We start from the raw sequence: 11,888 nt of genomic DNA, 5'->3' as shown, positions 1-11,888 counted from the left end.
CTTGACATCACCCCAGGTGCTCGCCTCTGAGCTCCTCCCACAGAGCACCGGCCATCTTCCCTTTCTCCCACTACAATATAACCAGCGAGTTCCACTTATGCCCCCCCCCCCCGGGATCATCCTTTGATGTCCAGCACTCAGACATCATTGAAGTGACATCTTCTGGGAAATGTTTTCTGAGAGCACAGAGGCTATGTTACAGAGATAGCCAAGGTTGTACTTTGTGCTGTGGCTGGACTTGGTAGTGTGTAAGAGTCACCCAGGTGGTACTGGTTTTGAAGGCATGAAGGGGTCATGAAGAGCAGCTAAGGCTCGGCATTGTGAAAAGCCACAGAAGGCCATTGGTGAAGGTGTAACCTCAGTTGCAATTGATGGCCCAGGACTGAAGGGGTCATGCAAAGGAGTTGTGGCTTGGCACCATGTAGAGAGCCTATGAGAGGCTATTGGTGAAGCCTAGTTATACACACACACACACACACACACACACACACGGGCAGCACACACCTAGCAGCAGTTTAAGGTCAAATGAAGACTTGTGTGTGCAAGTGAGGAGCAGCCACTTCTGTCACTTCCTGAATGTGGGTTTGTTCGATTTCACGATCACTGGAATGTTGTTTTTATTTGTTTGTTTGTTTTGGGTTTTTTCCCTTTCTGTCTCATAAGGAACTGCAGTAGCATAAGAATGGCTCCTAGGGGCATGACCACGCCTCATCCTTGGGACCTGTGAACACTATTGGCTGCCTGCCAAAGGGAAGTTGCGCACGCTGGGCTTGCTTCATTCAGCCTTGGGATGGTCTCAACTCTTCGGTGGGCCCAGTGTCACCGAGAGGGTTCCTATGCTTGGAAGATGAAGGCAGGAGAGATATCCTCAGATTTGGCAGCATGAGCAAGTCGCCCTGATCACTGGAGGAGGGACCCCAAGACGAGGCACAGCAGGTGACACCCAGAAGCTGGAGGCGGGAAGAAGACGGGTCCCTCCTGTAATCTCCAAGAAGGAATGGGGCACACAGGCACCTTTATTCTAGCCAGGGTCCGGAGAACCAAAAAGTTCTTTTTCAGGAGGTGGGGTGGATGTGGATGTGCTAGTGTATGTGTTGGGGGGGGTGTCTTAGTCAGGGTTTCTATTCCCTCACAAACATCATAACTAAGAAAGCAAGTTGGGGAGGAAAGGGTTTATTCAGCTTACACTTCTGCATTGCTGTTCACCACCAAAGGAAGTCAGGACTGGAACTCAAGCAGGTCAGGAAGCAGGAGCTGATGCAGAGGCCATGTTCCTTACTGGCTTGCTTCCCCTGGCTTGCTCAGCTTGCTTTCTTATAGAACTAAGGCAAATTGGTACTGGCATAGTGGGGTATTCCTGTGATAGCCTGACCATGTTTTGGGGAGGACTGTGGAACTTTGGGCTAGAAGATCCATTCGGTGTTAAGATCTCTAAGGGATGTTGTGTAGGAGCTTGAAAGACAATGTTGAGAACAGTGCAGAAGATGGAGGCCTGGCTTGTGTAATTTCAGAGGGAAGCTTAAAGACTCTTATCAGGGCTGTTGCTATTTTGATTGTGAAGATTCTGTGGTTTTGGTTAGCTGGGGCTGAAGAATCAGCTGTGATTAACAAGATAACCAGAACTACTAAAGCAAAAACTTTGCATTGCTGGGACTATTGATGCTGGTTAGCTGGAGCTAAGCAATTAGTGGAGATTAAGAACAGACCAGCATCATTGAGGTGACATCTCCTGGGAAATGTTTTCTGAGAGCACAGAGGCTGTGTTACAGAGATATCCAAGGTTGTACTTTGCGCTGTGGCTGGACTTGGTACTGTGTAAGAGTCATCCAGGTGGTACTGGTTTTGAAGGCATGAAGGGGTCATGAAGAGCAGCTAAGGCTTGGCACTGTGAAAGACCACAGGCCATTGGTGAAGGTGCAACCTCAGTTGCAATTAATGGCCCAGGAGTGAAGGGGTCATGCAAAGGAGTTGTGGCTTGGCACCATGAAGAGAGCCTATGAAAGGCTATTGGTGAAGCCTAGTTACAGCAGAAGACAGCAGTGTTTTGGAGATGCCAGTATCATGAGATGACCACCAAGAACAGCAGCAGCAGTGGAGTACAGGCAGCTGGAGCCTAGAAGACAAGCTGTGTGCTACAAAGGGCAGAGCTGGAGAGGTGACCCAAGCCCTTGGAGGAGTCCGAAAGATGGTGAGTTGGATCCCAGACATTGAACCATTGGAGTTTGAGTTTTGCTTTTGATTATGACTGGGACCTGATATTTTTCCCTCTTGAAGGAAGAAAGTATTTTAGTGGAGCCCACAGTTAAGAGACTTTGAATTTTTAAAAGACTTTGAATTTTAAAAGATATTGGATATTTTAAAGAGGTTGAACTTTTAATATGTTAAAGACTGGGTCTTATAAAGTTGTTTAGATCTGAGGGATAAATAAGAAAGTAAGGGTTGAGGCTTAATAGTGATGTGTTTGTGTGACAAGTTGACAAGGGGTCAATTGTACTGGCTGGTTTTGTGTGTCAACTTGACACAGGCTGGAGTAACCACAGAGAAGGGAGCTTCAGGTGAGGAAATGCCTCCATGAGATCCAGATGTAAGGCATTTTCTTAATTAGTGATCTAGTGGAAATTGTCCACTATGGGTCATGCCATCCCTGGGTTGGTGGTCCTTCTATAAGAAAGCAGGCTGAGGAAGCCAGTAAGAAACATCCCTCCATGGCCTCTGCATCAGCTCCTGCTTCCTGACCTGCTTGAGTTCTAGTCCTGACCTCCTTTGGTGATGAACAGCAGTGTGGAAGTGTAAGCTGAATAAATCCTTTCCTCCCCAACTTGCTTCTTGGTCATGATGTTTGTGCAGGAATAGAAACTCTGACTAAGACAGGGGATAGGCGTGCATGCGTGCACAGGCCACATGTCAATCTTGAATGTTATTTCTCAAGAGTCACCCACCTCATTATTTTCTTGGAACAAGACCTCTTGTTAGGATTCAGGGCCCTCCAGTTCAGGCAAATGGCTAGCCAGCTAACCCCAGAGACCCTCTTGACCTCCTCAGCTGGCATTACAAGCCTGTGCCACCACACCTGACTGAAAACTGGGTACCTGGCATTAATATCTTCTTCTGCTTGTGCAGCAAGCTCTTTATTGACTGAGCCCTGAAAGGTAATTTGGAGAGGAATGGGAAAGAGGGGTGAATCTCCAAGGTTTTAATGACTGACAGCTGTCATAGGTGATGGAGAAGCCTGCCGTGAGGATTTGCCTAGCAGCATTTAGCCACTGTGGAGATCACAGGGAGTGGTCTGTGGCCTGTGAGACCTCCATTCCAGGACAGAATTGGGGCTCAGTGCCTGTAGAGAAAGATTTGCCCGCCTTCACCCCCTGAGAGTCAGACTGACAGCCAAGTGGCCCAGAAGCAGGGTGCTGACGCGGGAGAGCTAACACAGTTACCACGGCTTTATTTTTAGTAAGGGCATCAGCAAGTTTGTTGTTTTTCTTTTCTTTTCTTTTTTTTTTTTTTTTTTTTCTAATTCTTCTCTGCATTAGAGAGACAGAAACCTGGGCAGGATTCTAAGGGTGGGGGCAGGGTACCAGGCCCTCCCACTAATCAAGGGTTGGAGAAGAGCCTGTGGAGATGAGCAGGTTTGGGAAACAGCTTGGTCAAGGTGAGGCGGGGGTTGGGAGGAGTTCATTTGATTGATCCTGAGCACAGCTGAGGTCCACGAAGACCTGAGTTCGAATTCTCCTTTGCGTTCTACTCGGGTGTCCACGGATGGAACACTTCCACTTCTCGGTGCTTCAGTTTCCCCATGTGAGACCCAAGACACCCATGCTCCTGCAGAAGCTGGGACAGGCCACTTCCTGCGTGCCCCTGAGCTGATAGCCTTGTTTTCTCCCTTTTCAAAATTGTCTACAGATGCCAGGAATTCTGTTTTCAAAAACAGAGGAGAGACCAGAGGCTCTGGAGCCCTGTGTGTGCTGGCCATTACAATATTGTCCCCTCTGCAGGTCCAGGAAGAGAAGGTGTTCACCTGCCGAGTCCCTGTGGTCATGGCTGAGACAGGACTTGAATGTGGGGCTGCCTGGGTCCCCAAAGCACCATGCTTGTTAGGCAAGTCACTGTAGGCCATGTCACCTTCCCAGGAGCCCTGGGGCCGTTGCTTTCTTTATCTGCAGGATGGCTGCAAGAGCTTTGGTCAATGGAGCTGCCCTGCCACTGTGAGGATCCTGAGATGCAGACCTGAGACATGCCACCCACTGGGGTGGGTAGAAATGGGGCCATGGAGGCGCTGTCTGGCCCTGCCAGGTAGGTGCCGCTTCCCTGAGCTTGGCATTTTTGGTTCAGCAGTTCTATTTTAAGCAAGAGGAGGTTAGAGTCTGTATACGTGTGCTTCTCAGCTTGGAAAGTCATCTGCTGAGCAGACACCAAAAACAGAACTCCCTAAGGCACTCCCTGCAGCTCCGCCCCCTCCTGTCTACCCTCACTGCCCCCACCTTGGGGACCTGAGGAGACCTTGTGATTTTCCTCTGTTCCCTGGTGCTAGCAAGGTACCCAGGGCCCTTCAGTGCAGGCCTGGGCGCTCCTTAAAAGCTTGAAGCCTTTGCCACTCCCACATTGGGGAGAGGAAGCTGGGATCCAGATTAAAAGGGGCAGCATCTAAGGCCACGAAAGAACAGGTGGTGAGCAGGGCCCCAGGATGGAGTAGTTAGTTATCTGAGTGAGCCGGGGGCTAGGTCCCATCTTAGATGTGTGTCTACACCTCTCTGAGCCTCGGTTTGCCCATCTCTGCCCTGTAGGAATATCTGCCTAATAGGATTCCTATAAGGATCAAATAAACATGCCCAGAGCCTCACCAGCGAATGTCAGCACCCCTCCCCTAGCCAGTGTCTCCCCTGTGCCTTCTGTGTCGCTCATTCCGAAGGCTTTGGGGCTCGTGAGCAATTGATTTTTACAGTTAGAATGCACTTCGGTGACTTCCCAGAAGGCTAGCAGCTGGCTCAGGCGTTTCCCTTGATAAGATCCCTCTGTGTTCCTCTTAACAGAATTGACAGGTTTCACCCCAGGAGGACATCCTTGGAGCTCCCTAGAGAGCAGCTGTGGCTTGTCTGCAGCCTGACACTGTTCCTCCAGGATCTGGGCTGCAGGATGAGATCCCTAACCAAAGAATGATGACAGCATTGGGGAGGGGATGTCCCAAATGTCCTGGCCACTGGAAGACAAGCTGGAGAGGGAGGGGGAGGGGGGAGCAGCAGGGAAAGGGGGAGGAAGAGCCAGCACCATAGTCATATATCCACACTAGTGGGTACCACTGTCCCAGGGGGTCAAGGACATTATTTGGGGGACAAATGGCGGCCATGTGAGCGTGCCCCACCCCCTCCAGCTTTCTGTCTCAACCAGCCTGGAGTCCTGGCACTTGTCTGTGGCCATTTACTTGAGCCATTGAGACTTGTTCTTCACTGCGGGAGGATTGATGCTGTCAGGTTTAATGGAGATATTAAAGCCTCCACTGATCACTAATAAATTCCTAATTGTTAATAATACAACCCTGCTGTAGGTCAGGCGCACACCTGCAGTTCCAGCAGAGGCGGGAGGATCTCTGGAAGTTTGAGGCCAGCCTGGTCTACAGAGCAAATGCCGCAGAGCTACACAGTCGACCATGTCTCAAAACAAACAAACAAAAAACAATGTCAAAGGAACATAGAGCGTTATCAAATAATTCTTTCTACATCTGAGTGCATTTTAGAATCTACACGGCAAAGCAGTTTTTAAAATTTGTTTCTCGCTGTGGTGGTTTGAATGAGAATGATGTCATAGCCTCAGAGGTTTGAACAAGGGATCCCCAGTTGGTGGTGCTATCTGGGGAGGCTTAGACCGTGTGGCCTTGTTAGAGGGGGCTTTGAGGTTTCTAAGACAGGGCTACTTCCGGTTCACTCCATTTTTCTGTTTGTGGCTCCACACCTGAGCTCTCGCTAGAACCACAAGCTCAAGTGAGCCTTCTACCTGATGCCTTAGCTGTGGTTTCGTCGCAGCAGCAACCGAGTACATTCTCAACCCCACCCCACCCCCACTTTATTTCCTGATGTATCTTTGTTCTGAGTTAGAGGATCAATCTAAGTAATAAAGATTTCCTTGGTGGTTTTCTTTTTCTTTTCTTTTCCTTTTTTTTTTTTTTAAAGATCTGTCTGTGTGGTACAGGTCTTGAACCCACACTCCTCTCCCCTCAGCCTCCCAAGTGCCGAGACTACATGTATGTGCCATCACACATGAAGCAGGCATGCCTTTAGCCACCCCTCATAGTGGGGCTGTGGGGTCGGCACTTCAATCCCACCCGCCTGCTGTACTCTTTCTTCTTGGCAGCCACACTTCCCTGCAGGGAGGAGTTTGCCAGGCAATGGTTCAGGCGACCCTGGCTGTGCCATATGACAGAGTTCAGCTGCTGAAAAGCCCCATCCTCTCTTCTGCTGTGAACCTACTCTGCTGAAATCAAGATCTGTCTAAATCACAGGGCCAGGGCTGATGTGGAAGAAGACATCATGACCTAGAGATGGCAAGAAGATATGGAAAACCTGGACAGGAACATTATATGCTGGGGGCTGGGAAGATGGCTCAGGAGTTTACTTACCCGGCAAACCTAAGGCTCTGAGGTCAAGCCCCAGTACCCATGTTAAAAGCCAGGCATGATGGTCTGGGCCTGTAATTACACTGGGGGGTGGGGGATCCCTGGAGCTTGCTGGCCAGTGGGAGACTCCATCTCAAAAACAAAGGTGAATGGTACTTGGTGAACAACACCCAAAGTTATCCTCTGGACTGTATGAGTGCATACATTCACATGTGCCTGCACATACATGTGTACCCACATGAATACACAAACAAATGCACATGTGAAAAGTTGCACAGCATGGAGCAGTACCTCCATGCTTTATCCACTGGTCATATGTGGCCACTTATAGTCAACTGTGTTATAATTAAGCTATGCTTAGAAATTCGGTTCTAAATTCTGGGGCTGGAGAGCTGGCCCCACAGTTACAAGTGTTCTCCGCTCACTGCTCCTGTGGAAGGTCCCGTTTCAGTTCCCAGCATGCACACAGTAGCACACAACCAGAACGCCAGTTTCAGGGGATCTGAGACCCTCTTCTAACATCTTTGGGCACCAGGCATGCACAGACATACATGCAGGGAAAATACCCATACACAGAATAAAAATAAAAACTTTGTTTAAAAATTTATCTTTAAAAAATTCAGGTCAGGCTTGGTGGTGCATGCCTTTAATTCCATCCCTTGGGAGCCAGAGGCAGGATATCTGGTCTATTAAGAGAGCTCCAGGTCAGGTTGGATTATACAGTAAGACCCTGTGTCAAAAGAAAAATTAATAAATAACTTATTTTGTAATGGGAAAGGAGAGAGTAGAGTCTGGGTTAACCAAACGAAAGACTTTTAAAGAACCGATATGGAAATCTGCTGCTTCAGAAGCTATTTACAAATTGGGTTTGAATGCTGGTTTCTATCTTTAGTTGTCCCGGGCTGAAGTTCACTCCCCTGTGAAATGGGGCTGATGATACTGTAAAGGCCCACAGATCCTCCAGAGCTGGGATTAGAGGCAAATCAATTACTCTAGCAGAGGGACTGTTTTTTCTGATATGCTGGAGACTGGATCCCGAGTCTTGCTCTCACACTGCACAAGCTCTCTACCAACGGTCTTGGTTCCAGCCCTCTGTTTTGTTTTGAGTCAGGATCTTGCTAAGTTGCTAAGGCTGGCCTTTGAATTTGCTGTGGGACACAGGCTGCCTTCCCAAGTAGCCAGGATTAGAGGTGTGCAGCACCACACCTGACTCATGAGATCTTAAAAATGACTTGCTAAGAACAGAACCCTGGACCCAGAGTACATCAGAGAATCAGGACCAACACAGAGGTGGACACCCCACTCCAGGGAGCTCTTTAAAATGAAATATTCTTGGGAGACTTTATTCAATTAAAAACAAACCCTTGTTTTCCAATCTACTCCTTGAGTTTAGTCCTGTTCATGAGCTTTGAACATTGTCCCCCATACATGAAGAACACCCAGTGACTGGCAGGCACCTGACGGAAGAGCAAAAGTGCAGACTTCCTCTATGTTCTTGTGTTTTTTCCTTTTTAACATTATTTTTATTATTTTAATTGTGTGCATGTGTGTACATGTGTGTGCATGTGTACAAGTGTGTGCGTGTGCATGTGTATGCATGTGTGTACATGAGTATGCATCTGTGTGTACATGTATACCTGCATACATGTGTTGCATGTGTGTGCATGTGTATATGTGTGCACGTATGTGTGCCTGTGTGTCCATGTATACATATGTGCATGCATGTGTATGTGCATATGTGTGTGCAGGCACGTGTGTGCACATGAGGGCGGGCACCTGCAGAGACATGGGACCGTGGAGCTGGAGTTACAGGCAGTTGCGAGCCACTTGGTGTGACCCTGAGAATCAAACCTAGGTCATCTTTAAACGCGCACATGTTCTTAACCGCTAAGCTGTCACTCCAGCTGCCTCCTGGATATTTCTTTCCAGAACTTTCAGAGTTGTGTCCTCCATGCCCAATTTAAAGTAAGTTTTTAAACCACAAGGCTCTATTGAGTTTTCATTAGAAAACAAATCTGTTCCTTTTGTGCTCATATTTCACTAGCTTGTGGGATCACTAATCCAATTGCCTCTTCACAAAGGCCGGTGTGGCTGGCGCAGGCCAGTTTGGAAACAAATCCAATAGACTCTTGGCAAGCATGCAGTCTGATGGCAGAAAGCCAGAGGGGACAAGGGTGCCAGAGAGTGGCCTGCTGGCCACTCAGCAGGCCTGTGGCAGGGGTGCCCCATTCAAACGGCCCGCAGAGTCCCGATGAGCCGAGTAAGCTGGTAAAACAGACTGCTAACAAGAGTCTTGTTGTTACCCTAATTCTAGCAAAGACTCCTCAGTGTGGTGTAGACCGGAGACACCTGCCCAGCAAGACACCACATTTGCCAGCCTCTCTTACAGCCACAAGTGTTTGTATGATGAGAGTCAGCAAAGAGGTCCAAGTTAGAGTGTGGGTTCCAGGCATGGTCTTTAGAGAATAAGGGGACTTCTCCATCTCTGTCTGCAGTGTAGACTCAGAGGACTGTGCTCTGGGGAATGTTGGGTCACCATATAAGCGGCCTCCTTCCTTCACACAGAGGGAAGCCGCTATCCTGTCAGAATGCTTGCCTGGTTTAGTAAGGCAGCTAGCATTACCCTAACACACTTATATGTTTTGTGACAATCGAATCAGATGATACATAGACAACAGATCTCTAAGTGGGACTTTCTGCTCTTTCAGAGTTTCAGATAAAGTCTAACGTATAGCTAAGGTCAAGCAGAAGATACTAAGAACCCCAATATTACAGAAAGCTCCAGGGCTCCCCTGCAGGCCCTTCTTAGAAACATTCTACTAGCTTCCCCCTCCTATTCCAGCCCCCTCAGCCTAGTGAGGTCAAGGGCAAGTTTTTATTGCCAGAGAACAGGTTTAGATCCTGGGCCTACAACACTCTAACTGCAAGACCCTGGTAGAATCATGTCAGCTCCCTGGATAGTATCATGTGAGAATATCTGTCACCTTGTCCCCCAGAAACAGAGACTGCGAGGACAGCCTGCATGCTCTATTCCACTCACCCTCTGACTTCTGAGGCCTGTCAAACATTATCCACATAGGTTGGTTCTTTATCTAGTTGGAAGCCAGAGGAGTTTAACCCCACAGAAAAATGAGACTGAGAGTCACAAGGACAGCAAGAGCCGTCCAGGTCGGAGAAGGCAGCCTGGACAATGGCCTAGGTGCAGAATCTGGTCAAGAGGAGACTCCACAGGCATCTGCGGTGTCTCCACACAGATGATCTGGAAGACGTAGCAGGCCTGGGAGTCTTGAGGATCTGGTCCAGTGGGGTGGAGGGTTATCTCAGGGTCCCTGAGGAGTTTAAGCAGAATGACTTAGTCATGGTTGCGCTTGACAAAGCTCTTCCTGGTTATGCAGTGTGGCCAGTGGGAGAAGGCTGTCACGATGGAGTCATCCAGGGGACAGACAAGGTAACATGCCTCAGGGACTAATGATTACTACACTCAGCACAGATAGAAAAACAACAACGATGACAACAACAACACCTCCTCCCCAACAACAACAACAAAAAACCCAGCTATCTCTATCCCTACCTCATGCTGAGGCAGCCACGCCCAGTGGTCTGCAAACAGGCTGCTCTTTTACATCCTGGCAACAGGGGGCAGCAGTGATCTCTATTCTCAGGACTTCAGTCGGCTGGCAGCCTCTCCGCTGTTCATGCTTACAAATGTCACTAGGGGGCAGCACCGTATTACGGGTTCCTCTACCAAAGCCCATTTGAAACCACAGCTTGGTGACTTAGGGTGGGCTGGGGGCCGCGGACACAGGAAATGCAAGTTCCTGATTTGACCAGATACTGGTGGAGGGGCAGGCTGTTCTTGAACAGCAGACAAACGGGGTTAGATTAAAAAAAAAAAAAGGAGGAGAGAAAAGACAGGAAAGGATAAGGAGATGAGAGAGATTGGGGGGTGTGGGGGGGGTGCGCATAGCCCCTGAGTTCCACATCCAGCCCTGATAGTATCTGTAATTTTATCTCTCCGGCCTCAGTTCCCCCTGTAGAGCAGAAATTCCTTCAAGCACCTCACATTTCGTAAGGTCATGGACAGATGCACCAGGACAGTAAATGCTCATTAGACAATGGTGCTGTCAGCTGTTTGGTATCATCCTGGTGCCGACTCCCCGGGAAGGTCTAGAGAGCCAGAGGGCCAGATTCTCTGGAATTGTTGCCAGTTAGGACAGGGACCGTGCTAGCATCTAGGCAAGTAAGGGATCTCTCTCTCTCTCTCTCTCTCCTCCCTCCTTCTCCCCCCTCTTTCATCTAAGAAGCCTTTCACCTAAGGAGCCCTGTCTTCATTTGCCCCTCGACATGAAGATGGGGTGCCCCGGTCCACAGAGACAAACTCTGACCTGGGAGCTTTAGCCATAGCTGACAGAGGAGTCTCCAGAGAGCACTGGGTCTGTGACACAAAGCTCGCCTGCTGCTCTTCGAGCCCAGCACTAAGGACGTGAGCACAGACACTTTCAGCCAGGCAGACCCAGTTAGCTCAGCTCAGAAAGCCCTAGTGAGGAAGCAGATCATCAGCACCTATGAGCCCAACACCATCTCTTCACACAGGGAGGGCTCCTGTCTCTGCCGTCCATCATTCTGACTACAGAATCACTGCAGGCTGCCCTTCCTCCCAGATTGGTGACTCTGGGAGAGTGGCAGCCTTGCATCCTAAGGTTCCTTCTGCCTTCAGGGACAGCTTTGGGTCTGTCAACCTCTCGCCTACCACCAGGAGGCAGCTCTCACTCACTTTCAGGTGTGGTGCTGGGCTTGGTTCTCCAGCTGGTCTCTCCGAAGGACTCAGTACCTATGCTAAATGAAGGTTCTTTTCTTTTCCTGTTGAGTGGGACAAGTTGGTCATTAAAGAGTGTGAGGCTTGCAGTGTGCAAACCTCGGATACAGGTAAAACTCACACCTGTGGAGACTGAAATCAGGTAGGATGGGGGTCACCTGATCAAGAGAACACAGCTGCAGGAAGCACAGGACGGTTCTGAGGTGACGAGAACATTGTATACTTGGATGGAGGTGTTGGTCACACAGATGCACAGTTGTAAAGACTCAAGTCAGAGTTTGTGCCTTTCACATCTGTGTCAATGATACGCATCTTAAAGTTTCATAGGGAAAAAAATCACTGTTTAAACACAGAGACTATTGTTTGTTTAGATTTTGATTTTTGAGACAGGATCTCACCTTGTAGCTCTGGCTGGCCTGGAACCCAAAATGTAGACCAGGCTGCCCTCAAACTCACAGAGATCCATCC

Source organism: Apodemus sylvaticus, chromosome 5 (assembly GCF_947179515.1).
Source record: "Apodemus sylvaticus chromosome 5, mApoSyl1.1, whole genome shotgun sequence".
In the NCBI taxonomy this organism is placed as follows: Eukaryota; Metazoa; Chordata; class Mammalia; order Rodentia; family Muridae; genus Apodemus; species Apodemus sylvaticus.
Note: the sequence above shows the minus strand (reverse complement) of the source record.